Source organism: Urocampus carinirostris, chromosome 9 (genome assembly GCF_059441175.1).
Source record: "Urocampus carinirostris isolate Australia breed hairy pipefish chromosome 9, RoL_Ucar_1.0, whole genome shotgun sequence".
In the NCBI taxonomy this organism is placed as follows: Eukaryota; Metazoa; Chordata; class Actinopteri; order Syngnathiformes; family Syngnathidae; genus Urocampus; species Urocampus carinirostris.
In genome coordinates this window covers 21,500,866-21,523,349 of record NC_142357.1, presented here as the reverse complement: position 1 = coordinate 21,523,349, position 22,484 = coordinate 21,500,866, and the positions used below count along the sequence as shown (strand labels likewise).

Below are 22,484 nucleotides of genomic sequence, written 5' to 3'. Positions count from 1 at the left end.
TTTGTTGCTATAATTTTTAATAAATGCAGCTTTTAATACGGTGCGGCTTATTCTTTATATTTGTTTATTTTATTTTTTTTGTGCAAGCTGCTCTTTTTCAAAATGCATGTTCTCTAAATACAAAACACCGTGGTGATGTTCAGAAACATTTACGAGGCCTTTTCAGAGAAATTTGTCCATGTTTTGCCAACATTATTTGTATAATGTATAGCAAAACCAAAACTGGAGGTTACTTTTCAATGATTACAACATACTCACGATTCGTACTTTTTCACCCACAAAAAAAGTCCTCAATGTATACATCCAAATAGAACAGCAAAGTAAGTTATCCGTCAAAAACACTACACTTCTCTTTCCGTATCATCGCCGTCACTGTCAGCTTTCTGTCCTTTCCTTTATTCCTCAAGGAGCCATGACAAGTCAATTCAATTTGGTCCATTACTGCGCCAACTACTAATGACAACAACACAAAAAGACATGCCTGTTTTGCAATATGACACTTATCGACAGTATAGTGTCGTGACTACTCATTGCCCTCACCTGTGCCCGGTTGTTTGGCGCCAGCTGCTGCTTGTTGCCTGATTGATTCCACTCCTATTTAAACTCAGTACTCCAGTCACTCCTTGTCAGTCCGTCAGCGAACCTCCACATACGCAAGGCAAGCACTTTGACCCTGGCTCCTGTCTGTCCCTTCTTCATCCGTATCCTACTCGTCTGCTCCTGATTTACCGATCGCCTCCGGCTATTGACCCGTTTTTGCTCACCGACCACACTCTGATCTCCCACTCCGGCTGTTGACCGTTTTTTGCCCACGACCACGCTCTGATCTCCCACTCCGGCTATCGACTCGTTTTTGCCCACCGACCACGCTCTGATGTCCCGCTCGACTATCGACCCGTTTTTGCCCACCGACCACGCTCTGATCTCCGGCTCCGGCTATTGACCCGTTTTGCCCATTCCGATCACACTCCGATCCCGTGAGCTGCTTGCTCCTCCTGTCCAGCGAGCACCGGATCGCTGGCGTTTGTTTCCTCGCACCTGACTTCCTCGATATCCCAATAAACTTTTGTGTGAAACGTTACGCGTTTGGGTCTACCATTTGTTCTGGTTCTGACATATAGTTCTGCCGCCGCCTAAAAATATAAGACTTACATTTTACGCGATGCAGCCCTCATTTGCATTTCTTTTTTCGTCGCGGTACAATGAAGGAGCTATTTTTGTAACTGCCACTTGAATGGTCACCTAATCTGAAAACACGTAACCTAAACAACTGAAAACACAGTGGTGTCAGGTGTGTGGGGGCATGGCGCTGTTGGCGTTCTACAGTCAAAGGTGTCAACGCCAAATATCCCATTCCGTTGGCGCCATACCTGCACCGGACTTAAAATGTAGGAAATGGGCGCATATGAGTTAATTTTATAGCTGTTTATGCCACTGCCTTAAAATCTGGTGCAGCAACTACAAAAACAAAATTGAGTTCTGTCAATTTGAGCATTCAGCTTTTTATCAAGAGTGCTCTACAGTCAATGATTTATTGTAAATGTATATTTGTCAAACAAACAAAAAAGCAAAAAAGGAAAAATATGTATTTGGCACTGAGCGGGTTAATTAACTGCAAATACCTATTATCCTAACAGTTTTTTTTTTCATTTAATGAGCATCAAAAAATGAAATGCCACAACCAATAAAATGGGGGTGAGTAGTGTTTTGCTGTCTTGATTTGAATTGTATGTATAACTCTTCGGGCTCCTCGGGTGGGTGTCTCTCTCTGATGGCCACAGGAGAGCACACATTTTCATTGAGACGGAACCCGAGCCCCCGATACTGAGTTAGTTTCTTGCTGTTATGAACAAAATCTCGAGTGATCCGGCTGATTGATTTCCTGGTCTTCTCTCTTACAGAACGAGCACGCATAGTTGTTAGGAAAGGTGAAGTTAAGGTTAATATTGGTTTCAAAGGTAAATTTATGTTCAATAATTTGGAGTCAGATTATCGTAATATAGACGTTTAAACAAAATTTAGACATTTATGTCATGAACCGGAACAGGACGAGAACCCAAATGCGTGACGTTTCTCACACAAGCCTTTTATTTAATGGGAAATGGGGAGTCATGCACGTTAGGCAGCAGTCTGGCGTGGAATGACAGGATTGATATCGAAACAGGATATCGAAATTAAACAGGACAAACTAGACGGGAACGAAAACTGGAGAGAATAATAAACAGGACAAATATAGACGGGAATGATACCGGACAGGAAATGCAGGCAGGAAACCGGACAGAGTCAAAACCCACGTCTTGCGGGGTAGAGATTCGTTGACGGATTGAAAAAGGATGAGTGAGAGCACTGAGCTTAAATAGAAGGAAAGCCAATCTGTCAAGGAGCCGCAGTTGGCGCCACACGGGCGGGGCCAATTGGGTGCCATGGCAACCGTGACAATCTAATTCATTGTAAATCACCCCTTTAGCAAAAACAAATATCAAAAGACAAATCCAGTTGTGTCAAAATGTAACAAAGTGTTTTTAAACCAGGGGAGTTTAAACATGCTTTTTTTATGATGACCTATTTGAAAAATGCACCTTGGGTGGTAAATTCAAAATATTCTCTTTCTCCTTTTTTTTTTTAAGAGAATTCTCTACAGCAGAGTTTGTTGCTCGGGGAAGAAACGGCCAGAACGCATAGATGCCAGGGGTCAAGGGTGTGGGTCAACACCCCAATCTCCCCTCTTTCCTCACCCAAATTCTTGAAACGTTTATGGTGTACTTTAAAGGGTAATTGCTTTTCATGACCGGCAAGGGACAAGACATCTTTTTTCATCTCTCGCACCGACATGAACCTATATATCACTTTGTCTTTTTTCTTAAAAATCACACAGAGGAAGTGATTAGAATGAGAAATATTTTGGATCTGTGGATCCGTCTTTTACCGAGTAAATGGCAACATAAAACGCCGGGTGATACATCACAGACGGCATCATCACTGTATCGATACCCACCACGTAACTATAAAGCAGTAATTACTGAGTTAATATTTACTTCGTTCAAAAAGTAAGCTTTCTTATTCACAAGTGGAAAGGCTTTCTCTTCAAAAGAAAAGGCTCGCCTCTTCTTTACACCAACCATGTTGAACGGATGCACGAGATATTAAACATTAAAAACGTCAAAGTTCTTAGAGCACTAGAGATACAGTACATGTAGTATGTTTACACACAAACTAGAAGGTGGACGCCGGATTTCTTCTTCAGAGTGGATGCTGGGTGACCTCTCAGTGTCATGATTACCGATATGCTTCACCCGTGCCTGCTCCTTTGGCGCCAACTGCCTCGGACTCTGATTGGCTCTCTGTCCCTATTCAAACCCACTCCTATCTGTCCCCTTTTGTCAGTCCGTCTGCGAACCTCAGTTAACGCTCGGCAAGCCTTTTTTGACCCTGACTCCCACCTGTTTTTTGCTCCTGTCAGTCCCCTGGCTTCGACCAGTTTTTTTCCCCGACCACGTCTACTCTCCTTTCTTGGCGAATGACTCGCTTCCAACCCCGACCATGTTTTTGCTCTCCTGTCCTGGCTACTGACCCTTTTTCTGTTCCCAACACCGCCATCGCTCGACACGGAAGATCCACTTCCGCGTTCAGAGCGACCTGCTTGCCGCGTCCAGCAATCACCGGATCGTGGGCGCCACCCTTTCTCTTTCTTCCAATAAAACTTTTGAGAAACGCAACCTAAGCGGGTCCTGTCTCCGTTCTGGACCTGACAATTAGAGCGCAACGCGGCGGAAAGAAGCACTGCAGTCCTGTCTTCTTCTCGGTGCACACAATACAAAATTTAACAAGCAGAAATGTCCGGATATTTTTCAACATCCCGAAAAAAATGTTTAAATCTACCGTGTTTTGTAAGTCAAATAGTCGTAAGTAGGGGAGTGTCTGTACTTGGTAGGTTGACATAAACATCCCTACCTATTTTGTTTGCTGATCTAGTGCTAAATGCGACTACCGTAAATTCCGGACTATAGAGCGCACCTGATTATAAGCCGCACCCAGCACATTTTCAGAGGAAAACCGATTTCGTACATACACAAACCGCACCTATATATAAGCCGCATGTGCCCACGTTAAAAAATTGTAACACAAACATTAAATTTATCCAGACCCGACTTCAAGTCGCGCGGTTGATACTAAATGTCCTTCATTGAAGTACACAGTCCAAAAATCACAGCCGGCAAAAAGAACGGAAAATGATACCTGTACTTAAGGTTTGATGCAGACCTGCAGAGTCCGGGTACCCGTTGAAACTAATCCAAGGAAAAAAAGTCTATATTTCCAAAGGTAAGGGTAGGAAAAATATATATCCACTATTGTCCGCCGCGACAACAGGTCTCACTCACCTTTACCCCACTTCCCGTCAGCCCGCGTTTGCTCCGCCCCTCTTTTTTAATTCGCAAAACATATCAGAATAAGTGTCTCAAATAAATACATTACAAAAATATACAGGTGCAAATACATATTATACATGGGTTACACATATTTACAAAGAAAGACGGTACACCGAGAGAGTTTTCAAAGCTTTAATAATAATAATAATATAACTTTCATCCCAAATGGTGCCTAACAGGGCAGTTAATGGTAGCAACACGCTAGCAACACGCTCGCAACACAGTAAATGGGTCTGTTAAAAAAACATACCGTACTTGTGAAAATCACGGTAAACCGTCCTTCTTACAACTGAGGCCATCAAAGTCGTCTTCCTCAGTGTCGGAAAGAAACAGTGTCATATAGACGTCGTCCCACGCTCCCGCAGCCTCACTCGGGCGGTCACTGTCGCTGGTGTGCCCTCCTCTCCGTCACGGCTTTTCGGAACCCATTGCTGATGGTGGATTTTTTTATGCTGCCCCATGCTGTCAGGAAGATTTCTCGCCGCTAGTAAAGCCAAGAAGTTGCAGTCTTCCTCGGCGCATACATTCCACTGGTCTAAATCTTACCTTTTGTACTCGAGCGCCGCTGGCGGCCGTTAGAAAAATTACATAAATTAGCCGCATCACTGAATAAGCCGCAGGGTTGAACGGAAAAAGTAGCGGCTTATAGTCTGGAATTTACGGTACTTTAAGTGATGTAAAAACATTGCATTTATTATCTGCATTTAATGAGTCACGCGATGAGGCTCCTTTTAGTAACAACGGTTGATTTACTAAACGTTATAAATAACGCGTTTTGATACTCGCTACCAAGAAAAGTAACTGCGTTCGAGCAACGTGGAACGTGTTAGTCCCAACACCGTCGATACCACAGACTGGTGCCCGATCTTAGGTGAAAAGGTTGAGAAGATAATTCTTATTTCGGACGTACGATTGTCTGAAGCGTGGATAATTGACGTGAGCACTGCCGATGGCCAAAAACGTAGGCGTGCTGTTGACAGCTCAACTGCATTTGGCCCCTGGAATGCCCACAGGCTGATCTCATGCGCCTGCACATCAAACAGCGCGCAGCTCTGTCAATCTAATAGCCCTGGATGTAGGATTTATTAGCTTTTCACGGGCCAGGAGAGACGAGCGGCGAAAGCAAAACCAGATTTTTCTCTCTCGTATCAGTTTCTACTCGTCACTCATCCCCTCATAAGAGCACTTCGGAGACAAGCTGTGCTAAATTGTTCTCTTAGATTAAAGTATGTGTTCCTTCACGTGGTGACAGTCCAAATGGGAGCGTTATTAGGGTTACGTGAAAAGAGGAAAATGCTACACTTTAACCCTAGACTCTTAAATCAGAAATCATTCACAAGTGGAAAGGCTTTCTCTTCAAAGATCTGCGAATGCGGTCAGCAAAGTGCGGGGAAAAAATGGTACTTCTCGTGTTGACTACCATTTTTTGAAATCTAAACGGCATCAAAACCCTTGATCCCAGACTACTGTTTTAGTATATAGCTGCTTCATTTTGAAGCAAGACTAAGTCTTTCTGCGTCGCATTAAAATTTCCGTTTTGGTTAAAGTTTTGGTTCTGAACAACCACTTATAATGTCTTTTGTTTTTTTCAGTATTCTGAAAACAGATTGTGTTTCCCGTATCAAAATAGAGTGTGCAATAAAATCTACTTCTTTTTAATGTTAAAAGCTTCAGGTTGGCATGTACTGTACAAAGTACAATGCATTTCACGGATCCCTTAACCGCAAGGGTTGTGTGAGCGTCACTTCTTATGGTGTGTCTTGGGCAAATACCGACTGGTGGCGCCAGTCCCTTTCCAGGACGGTTTTATTATAGTGATCTTTTTGCCAACACACCTTTGGACCTGACAAAATGTATGCTTAAAGATACAGTGTGTGTTATTTAGCACTACCCAGTTGTAGAAAAAAATAACATATTCATAAAAAAAAATCAATATAAATTTAAATAATACTTCAATGATCAAATAAATGTGCATTTTTAAAAGACTTGTATGTCATGAAATTGGCATTTGTTTTACGAAACGTGAGCATCACCTAGAGAATTGTCAGCCATCTTGCTGCAAGAGTTACCCAATAACAAAAAGACCCTGGGCTAAAGATTAGAGGAAAATGGTTCTGTAATAAAGACTATAAGACAATCAATACACATTTTAGTTCACAGAAAAAAAGAAGATTGCACTTATTATTGTGTTTACATTTTTTCTTCGATCCCGCCACAGAGTCAAAACTTGACTAAACAAAAACAGGCTCAGTTTTATTAAAGGTTGTGAAACAGCAAATAAATATTGCACTGAAATCAGACCATGAATGCTATGCAATGCTATGCCAAACTTGCTTAAATCATTAGTGTGATTAATTCTAAACATTTAAGAAAAATCCAAAGTCAAAATGTGGCTTGCCAGCACTTTTAAAAACGTCTCCCAGGACAATAACTCACGAAACTATCGGCAGATTCTTTAAAAATACGTTCCCTCAGTTTTACGCTATCAAGAGCCTCGATGCCAGGGCAGTCAGTCAAAAGGGTTTTTGGAGCAGCACTTTGACCCTCTCGATTACGCGTTCCTGCATTTAACGATTGACTAAATGTCTTCTTGGATGGCAACAAGGGGCTGCTTCACATTCACTTTCTTCTGGCTCTTCTTCGCTGTTCTCGCAAGAAACACGATTCCAGTTGCTCTTTGGCAAAAGTCTATTCGTCTTCAATCTAATAAATCACCAACCTTCGTTTAGCGTCGCAAAAGCGGTGTCTGTTGACAGTGGCAGGGATTTATTGATCATGTGAAATGGGTTCACTCAGGATGGGTTTTATGTATCGTCCACGACTGGACTTTTATGCGCCGAGTGCAAATGAAAGTTAGACAGTAACTGATGTCAGACCGAGGAACGTTGATAAAAAAGCGGGCTTAAAATCTGAGGACGTGACTTAAAGGCGAAGTTCTCACGGGGAGGGTAGAAAGCGGGAGAAGCTCCATTTATCTCCGTTAACCTTGTGAAGAAAATCCCAGTCCATGCTTAGATCGCCCTACCAATGTCCCGTGATGTCATCCCCCTGGTGTGGCGTGATTTATGCATCCTGACTACCTTCGCTGCGTTCACGGGGAAGGGGGAGCAGTACGAGGTTGGGAGGGGCCAAATTCTCAGTTGATAGAGACGTCCAAACGGGGAACATATCTTAGCGGGGTTCCACTCGGAATACCATCCGGATATACCGTTGCAGAACCCGATTACTCCCCAGCCGTTGCTAGAGATTTGATGTTCAGCACGGCAGCGGATACGGCTCGACTCTGATAATGTGCAGTTTGTTGTGATTAAACTTAAGATGGGTTCAAAACATGGACCCCACTTTTGACACACCTTTTTAGTATGAACTGAATTTATCATACATCCAGTGCAGTTCGGTGTACGTTAATTTAAAATGGGTATGAAACACATTTTGGCACGGTGGTGCAGTGGTTGGCGCGTGTGCTGCACAGTTCTGAGGTCATAAGATCGAACCTCCTGTGTGGAGTTTGCATGTTCTCCCTGTGCTTGCGTGGGTTGCCCCCGGGCACTCTGGTTTCCTCCCACATTCCAAAAACATGCTTGTCAGGTTAATTGGCCGCTCCAAATTGTCCCTAGGTGTGAATAAACGAGCGAATTGTCTGTCCCTGTGTGCCCTGCGACTGGCTGGCAACCAGTTCAGGGTGTCCCCTGCCCACTGCCTCTGGATGGCTGTGGCGGACTCGAGCACCCCCGCAAACCCTAGTGAGGATAAGCGATGCATATAATGGATGGATGGATGAAACATACGCAGAAAGGTTTGAGGCATAGTTTCTCAGGACACATGTTTTGGAGTCAACTCAATCTAACGTACAGCCGGTGCAGTTCGGTGTACTCAAAGGTCTTAAAGCATGTTAGAATTGCTGAGTGGTCTAATGTACTGTGGTCATGTTGCAGTCTTTCAGGAGGTGTGGGTCCAAATCCCACCTCTGCCAAATATGAGAGGGATGTATACTGCCTTCCTCATAGAGTTAGTGTAGCTTAATGGAAGTTAAAATTGGCTGGGGCATTCCCACGACTGAAATGATATTTTTTAGTGATCTTGATCCAACGTACAGCCAGTGCAGTTCGGCGTGCTCAATTTTAAAACAGGTGTTGAAAGCAAGTCAGAATGGCCGAGTGGTCTAAGGCGCTGCGTTTAGGTTGCAGTCCATCTGGAGACGTGGGTTCAAATCCCACTTCTGACATACATGACATTATTCTCAAGTACTTTACTTGAAATTCTAGGGCACATAATGGAGGTCAAAATCTGATGTGGCAGAGATAAGTCACAGAGTAGCCGAGTCTTTAAAAGCACAACTCTGTTTACGGGACCTCAACATGAGCTTTAAACACATTTTAGAATGGTTCATTCCCACTACTGAAACAATGTTTTGAGTCATCTCGATCTAATGTACAGCCAGTGCAGTTCGGCGTAGTCAATTTTAAAACAGACCTTGAGAGCATGTAAGAATGGCCGAGTTGTCTAAGGTGCTGCGTTTAGGTCGCAGTCTCTCTGGAGGCGTGGGTTCAAATCCCACTTCTGACATACATGAAATTATTGTCAAGTACTTTACTTGAAATACCAGGGCACATAATGGAGGTTAAAATCTGATGTAGCAGAGATAAGTCACAGAGTAGCTGAGTCTTCAAAAGCACAATTCTGTTTACAGGACCTCAACATGAGCTTTAAACACATTTTAGAATGGTTCATTCCCACTACTGAAACGATGTTTTGAGTCATCTTGATCTTATGTACAGCCAGTGCAGTTCGGCGTAGTTAATTTTAAAACATGTCTTGAGATCATGTCAGAATGGCCGAGTGGTCTAAGGTGCTGCGTTTAGGTCACAGTCTCTCTGGAGGCGTGGGTTCAAATCCCACTTCTGACACACAAGACAGTATCGCTGGCAATTTTACCTACAAGGCCAGGGCACACAATGGAGGTTAATATCTGATGTGGCAGAGATAAGTCACAGGGTAGATGAGTCTCCTAAAGGCGCAACTCTGTATACAGGAGCTCAAAATCAGCTTTAAACACATTTTAGAATGGTTCATTGCCACTACTGAAATGATTTTTTGAGTCATCTCGATCAAACGTACAGCCAGTGCAGTTCGGCGTACTCAATTTTAAAACGGATCTTGAAAGCAAGTCAAAATGGCCGAGGTGTCCAAGGCGGTGCGTTCAGGTCGCAGTCTCTCTGGAGGCGCCGGTTCAAATCCAACTTCTGTAACAAATGACAGTATTTTCATCGACCTTACTTTAAAGGTCAGGGCATATGATGGAGGTTAATATCTGATGTGGCAGAGATAAGTCAAAGGGCAGCTGAGTCATCAAAAGCGCAACTCGCTATACAGGAGCTCAAAATGAGCTTTAAACACATTTTAGAATGGTTCATTGAACCAATTGAGTGAATGAGCGAGCGAGCGAGTTGTCTGTCCCAATCTGTGCCCTGTGATTGGCTGGCAACCAGTTCAGGGTGTCCCCTGCCCATTGCCCAATGATTGCTGGGATGGGCTTCAGCACCCCCACGACCCTACTAAGGATAAACGGTGCAGCTAATGAGATGAGATTTTCCTATTAAGGGAAACATTGCAGAGATGTCACTGTTTTGGAAATTTGTCCACAAGCTTCCCAAAAAGGATCAGGAACCGCTCAGTTTCCTCGTGCCTTTTCTTCACTCTGGCAGACTCCTCTTTCAAAAAGTCAAGGAGTGTATCGTGCTTCCTTTTTTTTCTGGCTGATTTGGGGTTTGGCTCCGGATTGGAAGATGCCGACGACGTGCCTGGTAGTGTGGATGGTGTGGTAGCCGTGATGGTGGCCAGCTCTTCCACGGGACGTTCTACATTGGCCTTTAAGTTGGGTGGAAAAAACAAGAATTACTTAATGCTGGTGTATTGTACAAAAACAACTGTGTATAGGATGCTGAACAAGTTGATGTGAGACAGGAAATTATAGGATGTGTTCTGGATAATTATTTGATAGTGAATAGATACACAAACCTGACATGTTATTCTTATGGCTGTAAGAGCCTTCTATTGGCCAGCATCACATATGCTTTAGAATTGTCTCCACATTTGGACAACATTTTGAGAAGTTAAATAGTTTATTTAATATGTGTTTAGAGAGAAGGCAGTGGACTATGTGATAGTTATTAGTTTCATCTGTATTTCCACGTGAAATTCGGAGACACTACTCATGATGCATGATGAAAACTAATGCATTCTGATCTCACATGAAAGAATCATATTGTAAATAAAACACGACACCCGAAATTGTGTGCAGTAAACAAGCGCATATATCTAGAACGTTATTGTGACTATGCTGCTTTAGCGACTGGCCATGTAGATATAAAAGCACGACTCGTTTAAGATAAAAACAGGGATAGGCTGAACCGTGATTTTCTGCAGTTATCCAACTCTACGGTCTGTAGTGTGAAGATTTTTTTTGCGGCTCCCTCGGTAGATTTGTGCATGGTATAAAGTAGCGATCAGGGTTGAGTAGGGTTACTTTAACTGAATTACTTTCAATTACTTTTGGATTACTCCAATACCACATATGCTAATAAAAGACAAAATATATTAAATATGAATAAAATTACTAAATTTTGTGCAGGCTTGGGGAGTAACGGAATAAATGGAAGGGCAAAAATGATGTTGCCAAGCTGTTTGGATTTATTTCCATTTTTTTTCTGTCGCATTTTATGTTAGTTTTGCCAGAGATCAAAGCCAGGAGAGAAAGCTTACCACGTGTTGTGAGTCATCGTTTTATTCATATTTAGGTTATTTTGTCTTTTATTAGCATATTTGCTATTGGAGTAATCCAAAAGTAATTGAAAGTAATCCAGTTAAAGTAACCCTACATAACCCTGGCAGGGATTTTGCAATGTTCATGTTTCAACGCGGAAATACGATTTTCTATTGGATTTACGTCTAACTAAGATATCTCAATATATTTCGTTGCAAATACATGCTTAGTTGTGGAAAACTTCTTACATCCGTGCGGTTCCTTTCCAGCCATGTTATATATGATATTGAGAATTCACAAAGCCTTCTGGGTAGTCACTTCGCTCCAAGTGAGGTACCGACCTCCCTCGATCTGAAGTGGTTTAAGATCAGGTAATTGTGCAATTTTGTAATTGTAATTCTGTAATTTTTGTGATTAAGGGCTATATAAATAAATGTGACTTGACTTGACTTGACATGTCATGGGTTGAGGGCACTTCTCCCTGGGTCTTGAAAGTATTGGGACACATCCCATTTTCACGTGAACGCGCAAAACCGAGTGACTCGGGCAAATAGCGAGTGAAAGTGAGAAGAATGGGACGCAGCCATTGAGTCATCTCGATCTAATGCAGAGCCAGTGCATTTTGGACTACTTAATTTTAAGACAGAGATTGAAAGCAAGTCAGAATGGCCGAGTCGTCTAAGGCGCCGCGTTCAGGTCGCAGTCTCTCCGGAGGTGTCGGTTCAAATCCCACTTCTGACACACATGATAGTATTGTCAGCTACTTTACTTAAAAGGACAGGGCATATAATGGAGGTCAATATCTGATGTGGCAGAGCTAAGTCACCGGGTAGCTGGTAATCAAAAGATTTTTTTATATATCCTACACTAACTTAAAATGGGTTCAAACACATGTCAGAATGGCTCATTCCCACTACTGAAATCACTTTTTGAAGTCGACTCGATCTAACGTACGTTAGGTGTACTCAATTTTAAAACAGGGCTTGAGAACAAGTCAAAATGGGCGCTGTGTTTAGATTGCAGTCTCTCTGGAGGTGTGGGTTCAATTCCCTCTTCTGCACACATGACAGGGATTTAAGCCAGTCTCCTCATACAGTCAGTTCAGTATGATGAAGGTTAGATATCATATGTCTGTAAGTTTCAGAGTGGCTGAGTAATTAAAAGTTAAGCATGGACTCATGACAGGTTCAAAACACGCCCCGATTTGAAATGCCTTTGGAGTGAACTGGCTTTGTTATACGGCCAGAGCAGTTTTTTTTTTTTTTTTGGTATATGTTTAGAGTGTATGTCAGGATGGCCGAGCAGTTTAAGGCGCTTGGTCTTTTTATCACTTTGTCATGATGATGGAATGAAAGAGTTAAGCATCAGTCGCATATCTCAGCATGAGTTGTTATCGTCGGAGTTTCTGAATTGTAGTCATACATCGCATTGTGTTTTGTTTGAAGAATGTCTTTTGCTACACTGCTTCATATGTATTGATGCTAAATTAATCAATATTTACTGCTGAGCTGATTGACAGTTGCAGACAGTCTTCAAAAAATTGTTACTTTTCTGTACTAGACATTTCTTAGAGTTTTTTTTTTTAATTTAGAAATGGATGTGAATGAGTTTGTTTTCATGGTTGTTTAATCCTGCAATTTATAATCTGGAGTGTTTTGTACAAAATCAAAGTTGAGCTTTTTTCCTTGAATTTTCACATGTGGCTTTTAATCAGGTGCTTTCTGTAATTTACGGTAATTCTGTTAAGAACATTGATTGAAATAATAGACAACTGCATGAGCTTCTCCAAATTTGGCTTCATTACTGGCATCCCTCAGTTTGTTACTGTGCAAGCACTCTGATTTCTACCTCATGTCCGTTGAAGCGAAAATGCTACAATATTTCTTTGATCACCTTAAACATGTTACGAAAATAACCTTTGTGTTTTTCAAAAAGCTGTAAGACTAATTGGTGCACAAGAAAAGCTAATTTCCAGGCAGCAGCAGTCTTTCCGTCTCCTTTATCATGGTGACTTTTTATTGGCCGCTCATCCCAGAGGACGTCATTATGACCTCGGTGATCAATAAGGTTTAAAAATAAACATTCTCACTGATGTTAAGTCAATGATCCCTCTCTGAGCATGTAAATGAGTAAACAAAACATTAAACCTCATTTTGTACAGTGATTAAGAATCCAACATGAATCAGGGCTACTGGATATGTCCTTAAGGTAGTGGTTTTCAATTGGGAGTACTAGTATTTCAAGGGGTTCCTCAGATTTTTTTTAACCATCCATCCATTATCTGCACCGCTTATCCTCTTTAGGGTTGCAGGGGTGCTGAAGCCCATCCCAGTTATCCTCGGGCAGTAGGCAGGGGACACCCTGAACTGGTTGCCAGCCAGTCGCATGGCACACAGAGACAGACAACACACTCGCTCATTCATATCTTGGGACAATTTGGTCCGGCCAATTAACCTGACATGCATGTTTTTAGAATGTGGGAGGAAACCGGAGTGCCCGAAGGAAACCCACGCAACCACGAGGAAAATATGCAAACTCCACACAGGAAGGTTCGATCTCATGACCTCAGAAATGTGCTGCACACGCGCAAACCACTGCTCTGCCCCAGATTTTTTTATATATCCTAAAATGTAGCATGTGTGCATAACAACTCAGATTTGCTCATTTTCTAAGACATTGAAACAATATATAAATGTCTTAGTCCCTCTGGCAGGTACAATTTTTTCATTTAAGTGTTATTGAGTCTTTCACAATTTTTTTCCTTATTTTACTTGTGAAAAAAATCAGTTAACTCCAAAATGGTACGTCAGAAGTGGGATTTGGCCATTCTGACGTGTGTCTTGAATGACAAAAAAAATCTTGGGGGTCCAATTGTTTCACTAGGCACTGTAAACGGAAGAGTTATGAGTGTTTTTTTTTAATTTTAGGTTTTTGTGTCAACTGAGTGTTTTGTTATTATTTGCTTCCTGGCATTGCTTGTGTGAGGCTGTTAGGTGCAGTGTCTCTATTTAATCAGTGTGGCCCCTGCTCTCCCTTTCATGGCGGTCCAGCAAGTGAGACGGAACACGCAGCGTTGGGAATTGAGATGCATTGATCTGTCCCTCGGCCGCTTCTCGCCGGACTGCGCAAATCATTAACCTCGCTGCGCAGACACAGGAAGCTACAACATTATCTTTCAGAGGTTAATTAAGAATAAAAGCGCAAAGGAGGGCAAGCTTTTACACCGGGGAATACTGCCCGGCTTTCTAAATAAGCTTACTCCTAATAATGGACCGGGGGGCACCTTATACGGGGGTACATTTTTTCATTCATTTTAAATTGCCTTTCAAGATGACATGTATGTTTTTGGTGTGGCTTTTATCAAATAGATTTCCCTGAAACAACTTATAGTCAGGAAAATACGGTAACTACTGTTTGATGTAAAATAACTCATTACACACATTTTATTAATTTGCATTGAAATTAAATGTTGCTGCACGTAAATATCATGCTGCACTGGTCATAACCTTCAAGAGGGGTGACCGACAGCAAAACAAACAAATACAAAAACAAAGAAAATAAAAAAGGGAAAAAGTAGCAAAAAACACACAAAACATTTTTGGGGACCATGGCCAACCCCAATGCCCAAACACCCCAACAAGTTAAGCACCTCGGCACCCAAGTTGGTCATGCTTTCGTCCCTCCAGATGAAACGGGACGCAAGAAAGCGGCCATGTCACTCGGGTCAGGGTGACACAACACACTCTTCTGTTCAACAGCAGGGCCCGACAGCTTTCACTGGTTTACCCCTGCCGCATCATACAGGCGCCCTGTCCATCCCTTAGAACACAGACTAACATCCCACTATCCTTTTACAACACCTCTCCACTCATTCCTATCACCAACAAGAGCTCTAGCTTCCACTATATTTAGACCTCTTTCCTGCAGTGCACTCATAACACCATTCATCCACTTCAATCACGGCCTTCCTCTTGGTCTCCTTCCATTTACTTCTGCTCTGTAGAACCTCTTCAACATTCATTCCTCATCCATCCTCTCCATGTGTCCAAACCAACCGAGTACTCTCCTATCCACTCGCTTGCTCAGTTCCACTACTACTCCAGTTCTGTATCTCACAATTTTATTTCTCAATCCATCCAATCTTGCCACTCCTAGCATACTTCTCAAATACTTCTTCTCAAAAACATTTAATTTCCTTCTTAAAAAGGTCCCACAAACCCTAGTTATAATGTGAGAGGATGTGGAAGTAAAGCGACTGAGTGGAAGAAAGAGGAGATTGGAAGGATGATGACATTCTTAACAGAAGATAACAAAATCCTGTTGGACATTTTGGATAAAATGTCTTTCTCAATTCCACACATTAATATAGATATAAAAACCGTGTAGTGGCGCTGATTTTCCGCTTTTGCTGGTATCGTACTAGATAGGAATTGTGGGAAATGCGGTGTTTGATCAAAGCATCCATCTATCCATTATCTGCACCGGTTACCCTCAGTAGAGTTGCACTGGTGCTGGAGCCCATCTCAGCTATCTTCGGGCAGTGAGCAGGGGACACAATAACCTGGTTGCTAACCAGTTGCAGGGCATACCGAGACAAGCAACTCACTCGCTCAGTCTCACCTAGGGACAATTTAGACCAGCCAAAAAAACTGCCATGAATGTTTTTGGAATGTGGGAGGAAACTGGAGTGCCCGAAAGAAACCAACGCATGCATGGAGATAACATGCAAACTTCACGCAGGAAGGTTTGATCCCATGACTTCAGAACTATACTGCGGATGCGCTAACCACTCTCCCGCCATGCCGCCCTTGATCAAAGCACTTTTGACTTATTTAATTTTGGACACTCAGACAATTTATCCTCTCGCGGGCCACATAAAATGATGGGACACTTTGCAATATTTGACCACTAGATGTCGCTATATTGAGTAGTGCAACAAAAACAACTGCTATTAATCCTTGCAGCCCTAATGTTGGGTAAATAATCGTATAACGTGATAATGCAACATGTATTAAGTAAGATTGTCTGAAATAATTGAAATAACTGTCTTATTTTTCTTACTTATTGGCAATTGCAGATCCTGTAATTTGGAGTTTTCCACAGTCCTTAGTAACTTTATACCACCGCTATATAACTGCTCAAAAAAGTGCAGCACCAAATGTTTTTCCGTTTTTTAGGAAATGTAGGATGCAGACGAGCGGAACACAAACAAAAGTGTGAATTATTACGCTATAAAGAGACCAACGGCTTTTGTTATTGCTTTCCCTTGATCCGACAAGCCCAAGAGGGGTTGTGAACATGCAGCTGGAACTCGCATTTGCACTGTACTAATGTAGCACCAATGCTTTAAGGCAGAGGGAAGAAAAGCTACTAGACTAGTTCTAGGTTTGATGACTGGTATAATTGCTATAGGAAAGACCAGAATCAAAATGAATATGAACAAAGGCCAACAATGGACAAGACAATAGACAACATTTAACACAAGTTATAATAAAAGAACACTCTCATTTAAGGTGTTGGGTGAGAAATCCTAAAAAAAATTAAAATTGGTTTACTTGAGCTGTTTTATTTCTATTCCAATTTAATGACCGGTCGTTTACTCTAATTTTAGTAGGCAAACTTATTGTTAGGCGCGAAATGTATTCTATGTGCACAGACAGGATTTTAGAATCAACCTAAATCTGTTTTTGTGTCAGATTTTAAAGTGACACAATAATTTGCTTCAAGTTTAAATGACAATTCAACTGAATGACAAGAACGTTCATCAAATAAGCCAAGAAAACAACATTTTGATGTTTTTCAATTAAGGGAATCCCAAATCCATGGCCATGTGCTATGAGCACACGTTGAGTCTCAAAATTCAGAAGTCCACTCTAAAGAGCAAAGGAATAATCCACTTCCTACCGCGACCTTGATGCGAAGCGCTATAATGAATCAGATCTGGGTTGGATTCTTGGTATGGGTAGCTCACCACACAGATCTCTGAAATTTCAAATTTTCAAACAAAATGAAGCAATTTTCCGGTGAGGGGATACAAACCTGTCCAAACCTGTTTTTTTTTTTGTTTTGTTTTTTTAAGTATTATAAAGGTTTTGGTGCAGCTCATCATTGAGTATCAAGCCTCTGGGAATTGCTTCTGTACAGAAAATCACTATTAGCTTGCAGAGGTGGCTTTGATCAGATATTTTTCCACATATGAAAGGAACCCCCACTTTCTCGTGTTGCTTCTTGTATCCAGCAAATGCTAGTTTGTAGGCAGCTCATATGGGGAATACGCTCAGTGAAGCAGTGTGGTAAGAAAAAAAATATATAAGTACAGCCAATTAAGGCTTCAAAGCTGTTTTCTTTCTAAAAAACACGACAAAGTCCCTTTGTCATCGTCGGGGAAAAGAGAGATAATGTTTCATGCACGTTCGAGGGAACGTGATTGCGATCATGACTGGAAACATTGGGCGCTGAAGAGTTCTTGCAAAGTTCATGCATAAATTCGGTATCTCGCAATAAAATATTATTTTGCAACTAAAGTGCCAATGTTTTGTGAAAAGCATTGTTTAGATATTGGAAGTATCAGAAATGCAATAACAAAAAACACGTACCGAAATGGAGGTTCTGCTTGAAATGTATCCTTTCACAAAAAGCAGCTTTTCTCAAAGTTTCTTGGGAAAAAGTTTTCTCAAGAAACTTCTCAATGGTCAACTGTAGTTCGTGTATTTTGTATTTTTATCTTTTAATATTTGTTAAATTATTTTATGTATACGTGTATATAGTCTCTTAGTTTTATTACGCTGGCAACTGTGTGGACAGCAAGGTAAAGATTTCACTGTGCAGGGAATCATGTTTCTTGACTGTGCATATGACAATAAACACTTTGAATCTGAATCTTAAATCTGTTGTTTAATAAACAATAGTAAAAAGTAATAGTAAAAAACTGTTGTGAAGGGTTATTGAGATGTTTGTATGCGTTGTAAGAGATGTGCAGGGCACCTGTATGATGCGGCAGGGGTAAACCAGTGAAAGCTGTTGAGCCCTGCTGTTGAACAAAACAGTGTGTTGTGTCACCTTGACCCGAGTGACATGGTCGCTTTCTTGTGTCCCGTTTCATCTGGAGGGACAAAAGCATGACCAACTTCGCTGCCAAGGTGCTTAACTTGTTTGAGTTTTTGGGCATTTGGGTTGGCCATGGTCCTCCCCCAAAGATGTGTGTTTTTTTGCTACTTTTTCCCTTTTTTATTTTCCTTGTTTTTGTGTATGTGTTTGTCTTGCTGTCGGTCACCCCTCTCGAGGGATATGACCAGGGTAGATAGATAGATAGATGGAATCATACGTTTTTTTCTCATTAAAAATTAGAGTCAAAGATTGATTTTGATATGTCCTACGCCTACATACCTACAGAACTAAATTTTCTGTAAGCTTTCAAAAATGTCTCAAAATTGCAAATTTGGCACTTCCCGTTTGAGAGAAACATCTGGCATTGAATTCGTTAACGGGGGCTACACGAACCACTTTTTCTCAAACACTGGTTTTATATGCACGTTTGACCAAAAGCACGAGCTAAACAATTTCTCGCCAATGACTGAGCAGCACACTATTGAAATGCAAATACCGACAGACACATTTATTTAAGAATTAGCACAAATGATCCAACATGCGAGTGTGCCGCATGTTTTCTGGTCTATGCTTGTTTGTGTGTCCTGAGTCAGCAGAAGCTCAGTAATTACCCTCCCGTCCACGGGCGGACGCGCTCAGCCGCTCTGACAGGAGCCGAGCTTCATTTCCCGAGTGTTCCCCGCCAGCGCACATCGGCAATAACCGCGCTCAACAGGCCCATCAGCTTGATCGGCGTTGCACACCCGCACAATTGCAAGCGCCTAACCTATTTACGCCGTAAACAACCGAGGCCGGCTAATAAAAGGCGTAGACTGCGCCAGGCTGTAATCCAATCAAGGCCCGTCTTATGTGAAAACAATATTGAGCGTATAAACGTTGCTCTTTGATGAACGTAATGAGGATTTTATGCCAGGAATTCATGAAGGCGTGAGGCAGTACAGTATACAAAATACTTTCTGGTATACAAAAGAAAATCCAGTTCACCAGCAATCCCAGACACTACCGCTAGAGACCGCTCACCGCTAGTGACTGCTTACCGCCAGTATCGTCTCGCCCAGTTTGTACATGCCAATTTTTTAGGTGCCTGGTGTTTGGATCCCTTAACCACTAGGGTCGTAGGGGCACCATTTCCTGTGGTGTGTCTTAGGCAAGTACAGCCTGGTGGCACCCATCCCTCCCCAGGCCAACATATGTTTGCATACCAACTCCTACAGACTAAAGAAATTAAAAATAGTAAAGTGAAATCTTGTTGTGTGTACCGTAATCCATTCATTTTCGCGAAGTAGACACATGTATTCATTTATTAGATATCAGAAACATAATATATAGGGCTGTAACAAAATGACAGCTGTAGATCGCAAGAGTGACCCCAAGAGCCAAGAAGAGATCCGCAGGTTCGAGAGCGTTCTCCATTCGGGCCCCGGTGCTGTGGAATGCTCTTCCCACTGAGATTTGATCTGCAACCTCAGTGGAAATATTTAAATCTAAGCTTAAAACACACTTCTATTCTATAGCATATGAATAACCAATATTTTATGTTGACCATATCTGTGTATTATTTGCCCTCATGTAGGTTTTAGATCAGGGGATGGTGTCATAATAGTCTGTGGTTTGCAATAGTCTGTGGTCTGTGCAGCCCTTTGAGACTCTTTGTGATTAAGGGCTATACAAATAAACATGACTGGACTAGATCCACAAACAAAAACACAGGAATGAAGTTGAATAAATGGTCTTAATTGTCATTATACAATAGTACAACAAATTTGGAAGGCTTCTCTTTTCAGTGTAAGAATGAAATGTAAAGAGCGGCCGGTTGGCTGCAAGCTAGCATCAGGGATCCTCTGATTGAGCCAGGTCTTAATGGTGATTAATATACAAGAATCACGGATGTAGTGGTTTCCCACAAGTTTTGCCTCAGCGTATCCATTTCACTGGTAATAGAGCTGGTGTTTGTGAGATACAGGCTCATCATGGATAGTCTGTGAGAGATTTTTCGCATCGCAGTCTGTTTTGGGTGGATACATTGACTTTTGCGCCTGGATGTTTAACTGACAGGATACTGTAGCCTATCACAGTCGTGCAAACAGACAGTCAAGCCCACCCAACACACACACGCACACTTACACACACAAACACACACACACACACACAGCCATCCACAACGAGTCCCTGTGATAACATTTGCTGTGTGTTGTCTGCTACAGAACACAATGCACAAAGGAAATACGCAAAGTTTTGAAACCGCAAAAATTAAATCGCAATAATTGTACCTTCATTAAAAGTTACAGTAACTTTAAATGTAAGTGTTAGGTAAGTGCTTACGTATCATCTGTCTCTCGATCTCAGACCTGTAAAACTCCGCCAAAAGCTCCCCTTATTATAAAGGTCAGATCCTTGTTATCAAGCAATAATAAACCTTAGAACCACAACGCAGTATCTACTTACTCACAGCAAGACAATGTAGAATACTGCGACAATATTAGCAATCTACAATGATGTTTTCGTCTGCAACAAGTGACAGAGACCATCCGGATTAGAGCCGAAATGGGCAAGATAAGATTGGTCCTCTCTCTCTCTCATTAGCTGTACCGCTTATCCTTTTTAGGGTCGCGCGAGGGCTGGAGCCCATCCCAGCCATCTCCGGGCAGTGGGCAGGGGACACCCTGAACTGGTTGCCAGCCAATCGCAGAAGATTGGTCCTTATTATTTTTATTTTTTTTTCCCTTAAAAATGTTATACGGCGTACACAATGTGAAATGATCAAAAAAGACTATCAATTATAAGCAAAACATACACATTGACAGGTATGCGATCTTCGCGACTCCTCCCTGCAACCCCCCACCCCCATTTCCTTCGTAACACGTCCACACATTTGTTAAGTCGCTCATAATAAACTTGCATTTTATTTCGTTTGTATCTTACTTATCCCCTTACTGTATTTTGTTTATCTATATTACTATTTGAGTGTGTTTTAGTGATCAGGAACATGTGTGTTATTACCATTTAGTGTTCGATTGCATGCTTTTGGGAGGACGGGAGTGAACCAAGTAGTTATCAATTACTTCATATTGTAAATTATCTCGTTACAAAAACGATTCGAGCTATGAACACAATCGTGGAAAAAATGCAGCTCGTAAAAAGAGGTACCAATGTTTTCTCTTTTGTTTTCTCCCCTGCCTGTCACTATTGCCCATGACATACGGCAAATAACACCTCTGACACTCCCATTTAAACATCACTTATTGTTTGTCTGGAAACTGTGATGCTACTGGTAAATAGTGTGAACGTTATTGCTCAAAATTTCAAATGAAGACCTATGACAAAATGCAAGAAGGTTGCAATCGTTTCTTAAATTTCAGCAACTATCATAATCATAACCTGGAACAGACGTTTCTTGTGTCCTTCTACAAAGCCACAGTGGAAAGCATTCAGGAAGACGGGATCACCGTGTGGTATGCTGGAAGCCCGTGAGCGGACAGGAAAAACATGGATGGATGAATCAACACAGCCTAACAGATCATCGGCTGCTCTCTGCCCAGTCTAAAAGACATTGCCGGCTTGCAATACCCAAGACAATCACCACCCCTACCACCACAAATTACTACAGAAATACTACTTTGGAAATGCTACTTTGCAAATACTTCAAAAGATTTTTACTGAAATATTGAAAAATACCACTACAGTAATTCTGCAATACAAAAATACTACTACTACATAAATATTACGTCAGAAATACTACAATACTACCACAGAAATCTTTCGGCATCAATACTACAAAATGTAATTTTACAAAATACTACAGAAATACAAAAAAAGATCATGTTTAAAAATATAACTACCAAAACATGCTACAAAACATCAAATTTTGTGCTTAAAACAGGGACCTTATACATTATTTATATTTCATTTTGAAAAAAAAATACGGAAATACTTACTACAGTAATAATATACAAAACTCAATTCCAATGAAGTTGGGAAAGTGTGTTAATTGCAAATAAAAATTGATCCAAGTAAATTGCAAATTCTTTTCAACCCATATTTAAATGAATGCACAGCAAAGACAACATATTTATTGTCTTCACTCATAAACTTTATTGTTTTGGGAGAAAATCATCAACTCTGTAATTTGATGACAGCAACACGTGCCAAAATAGTTGGGACAGGTGTCAATAACTACTCAGAAAGTG

The 22,484-nt window shown here is 41.5% G+C and overlaps 3 non-coding genes across 3 annotated transcripts; all 3 read left to right on the top strand.

The window, feature by feature from the left end:
- Positions 1–8,570: 8,570 nt before the first annotated feature.
- Positions 8,571–8,652, top strand: trnal-uag (transfer RNA leucine (anticodon UAG)). Its single transcript has one exon. It is a non-coding gene; the product is annotated as a tRNA-Leu (tRNA).
- Positions 8,653–8,911: 259 nt separating this feature from the next.
- On the top strand, positions 8,912–8,993 carry trnal-uag (transfer RNA leucine (anticodon UAG)). Its single transcript has one exon. It is a non-coding gene; the product is annotated as a tRNA-Leu (tRNA).
- Positions 8,994–9,252: 259 nt separating this feature from the next.
- trnal-uag (transfer RNA leucine (anticodon UAG)) lies at positions 9,253–9,334 on the top strand. The gene has a single exon. It is a non-coding gene; the product is annotated as a tRNA-Leu (tRNA).
- Positions 9,335–22,484: the final 13,150 nt, after the last annotated feature.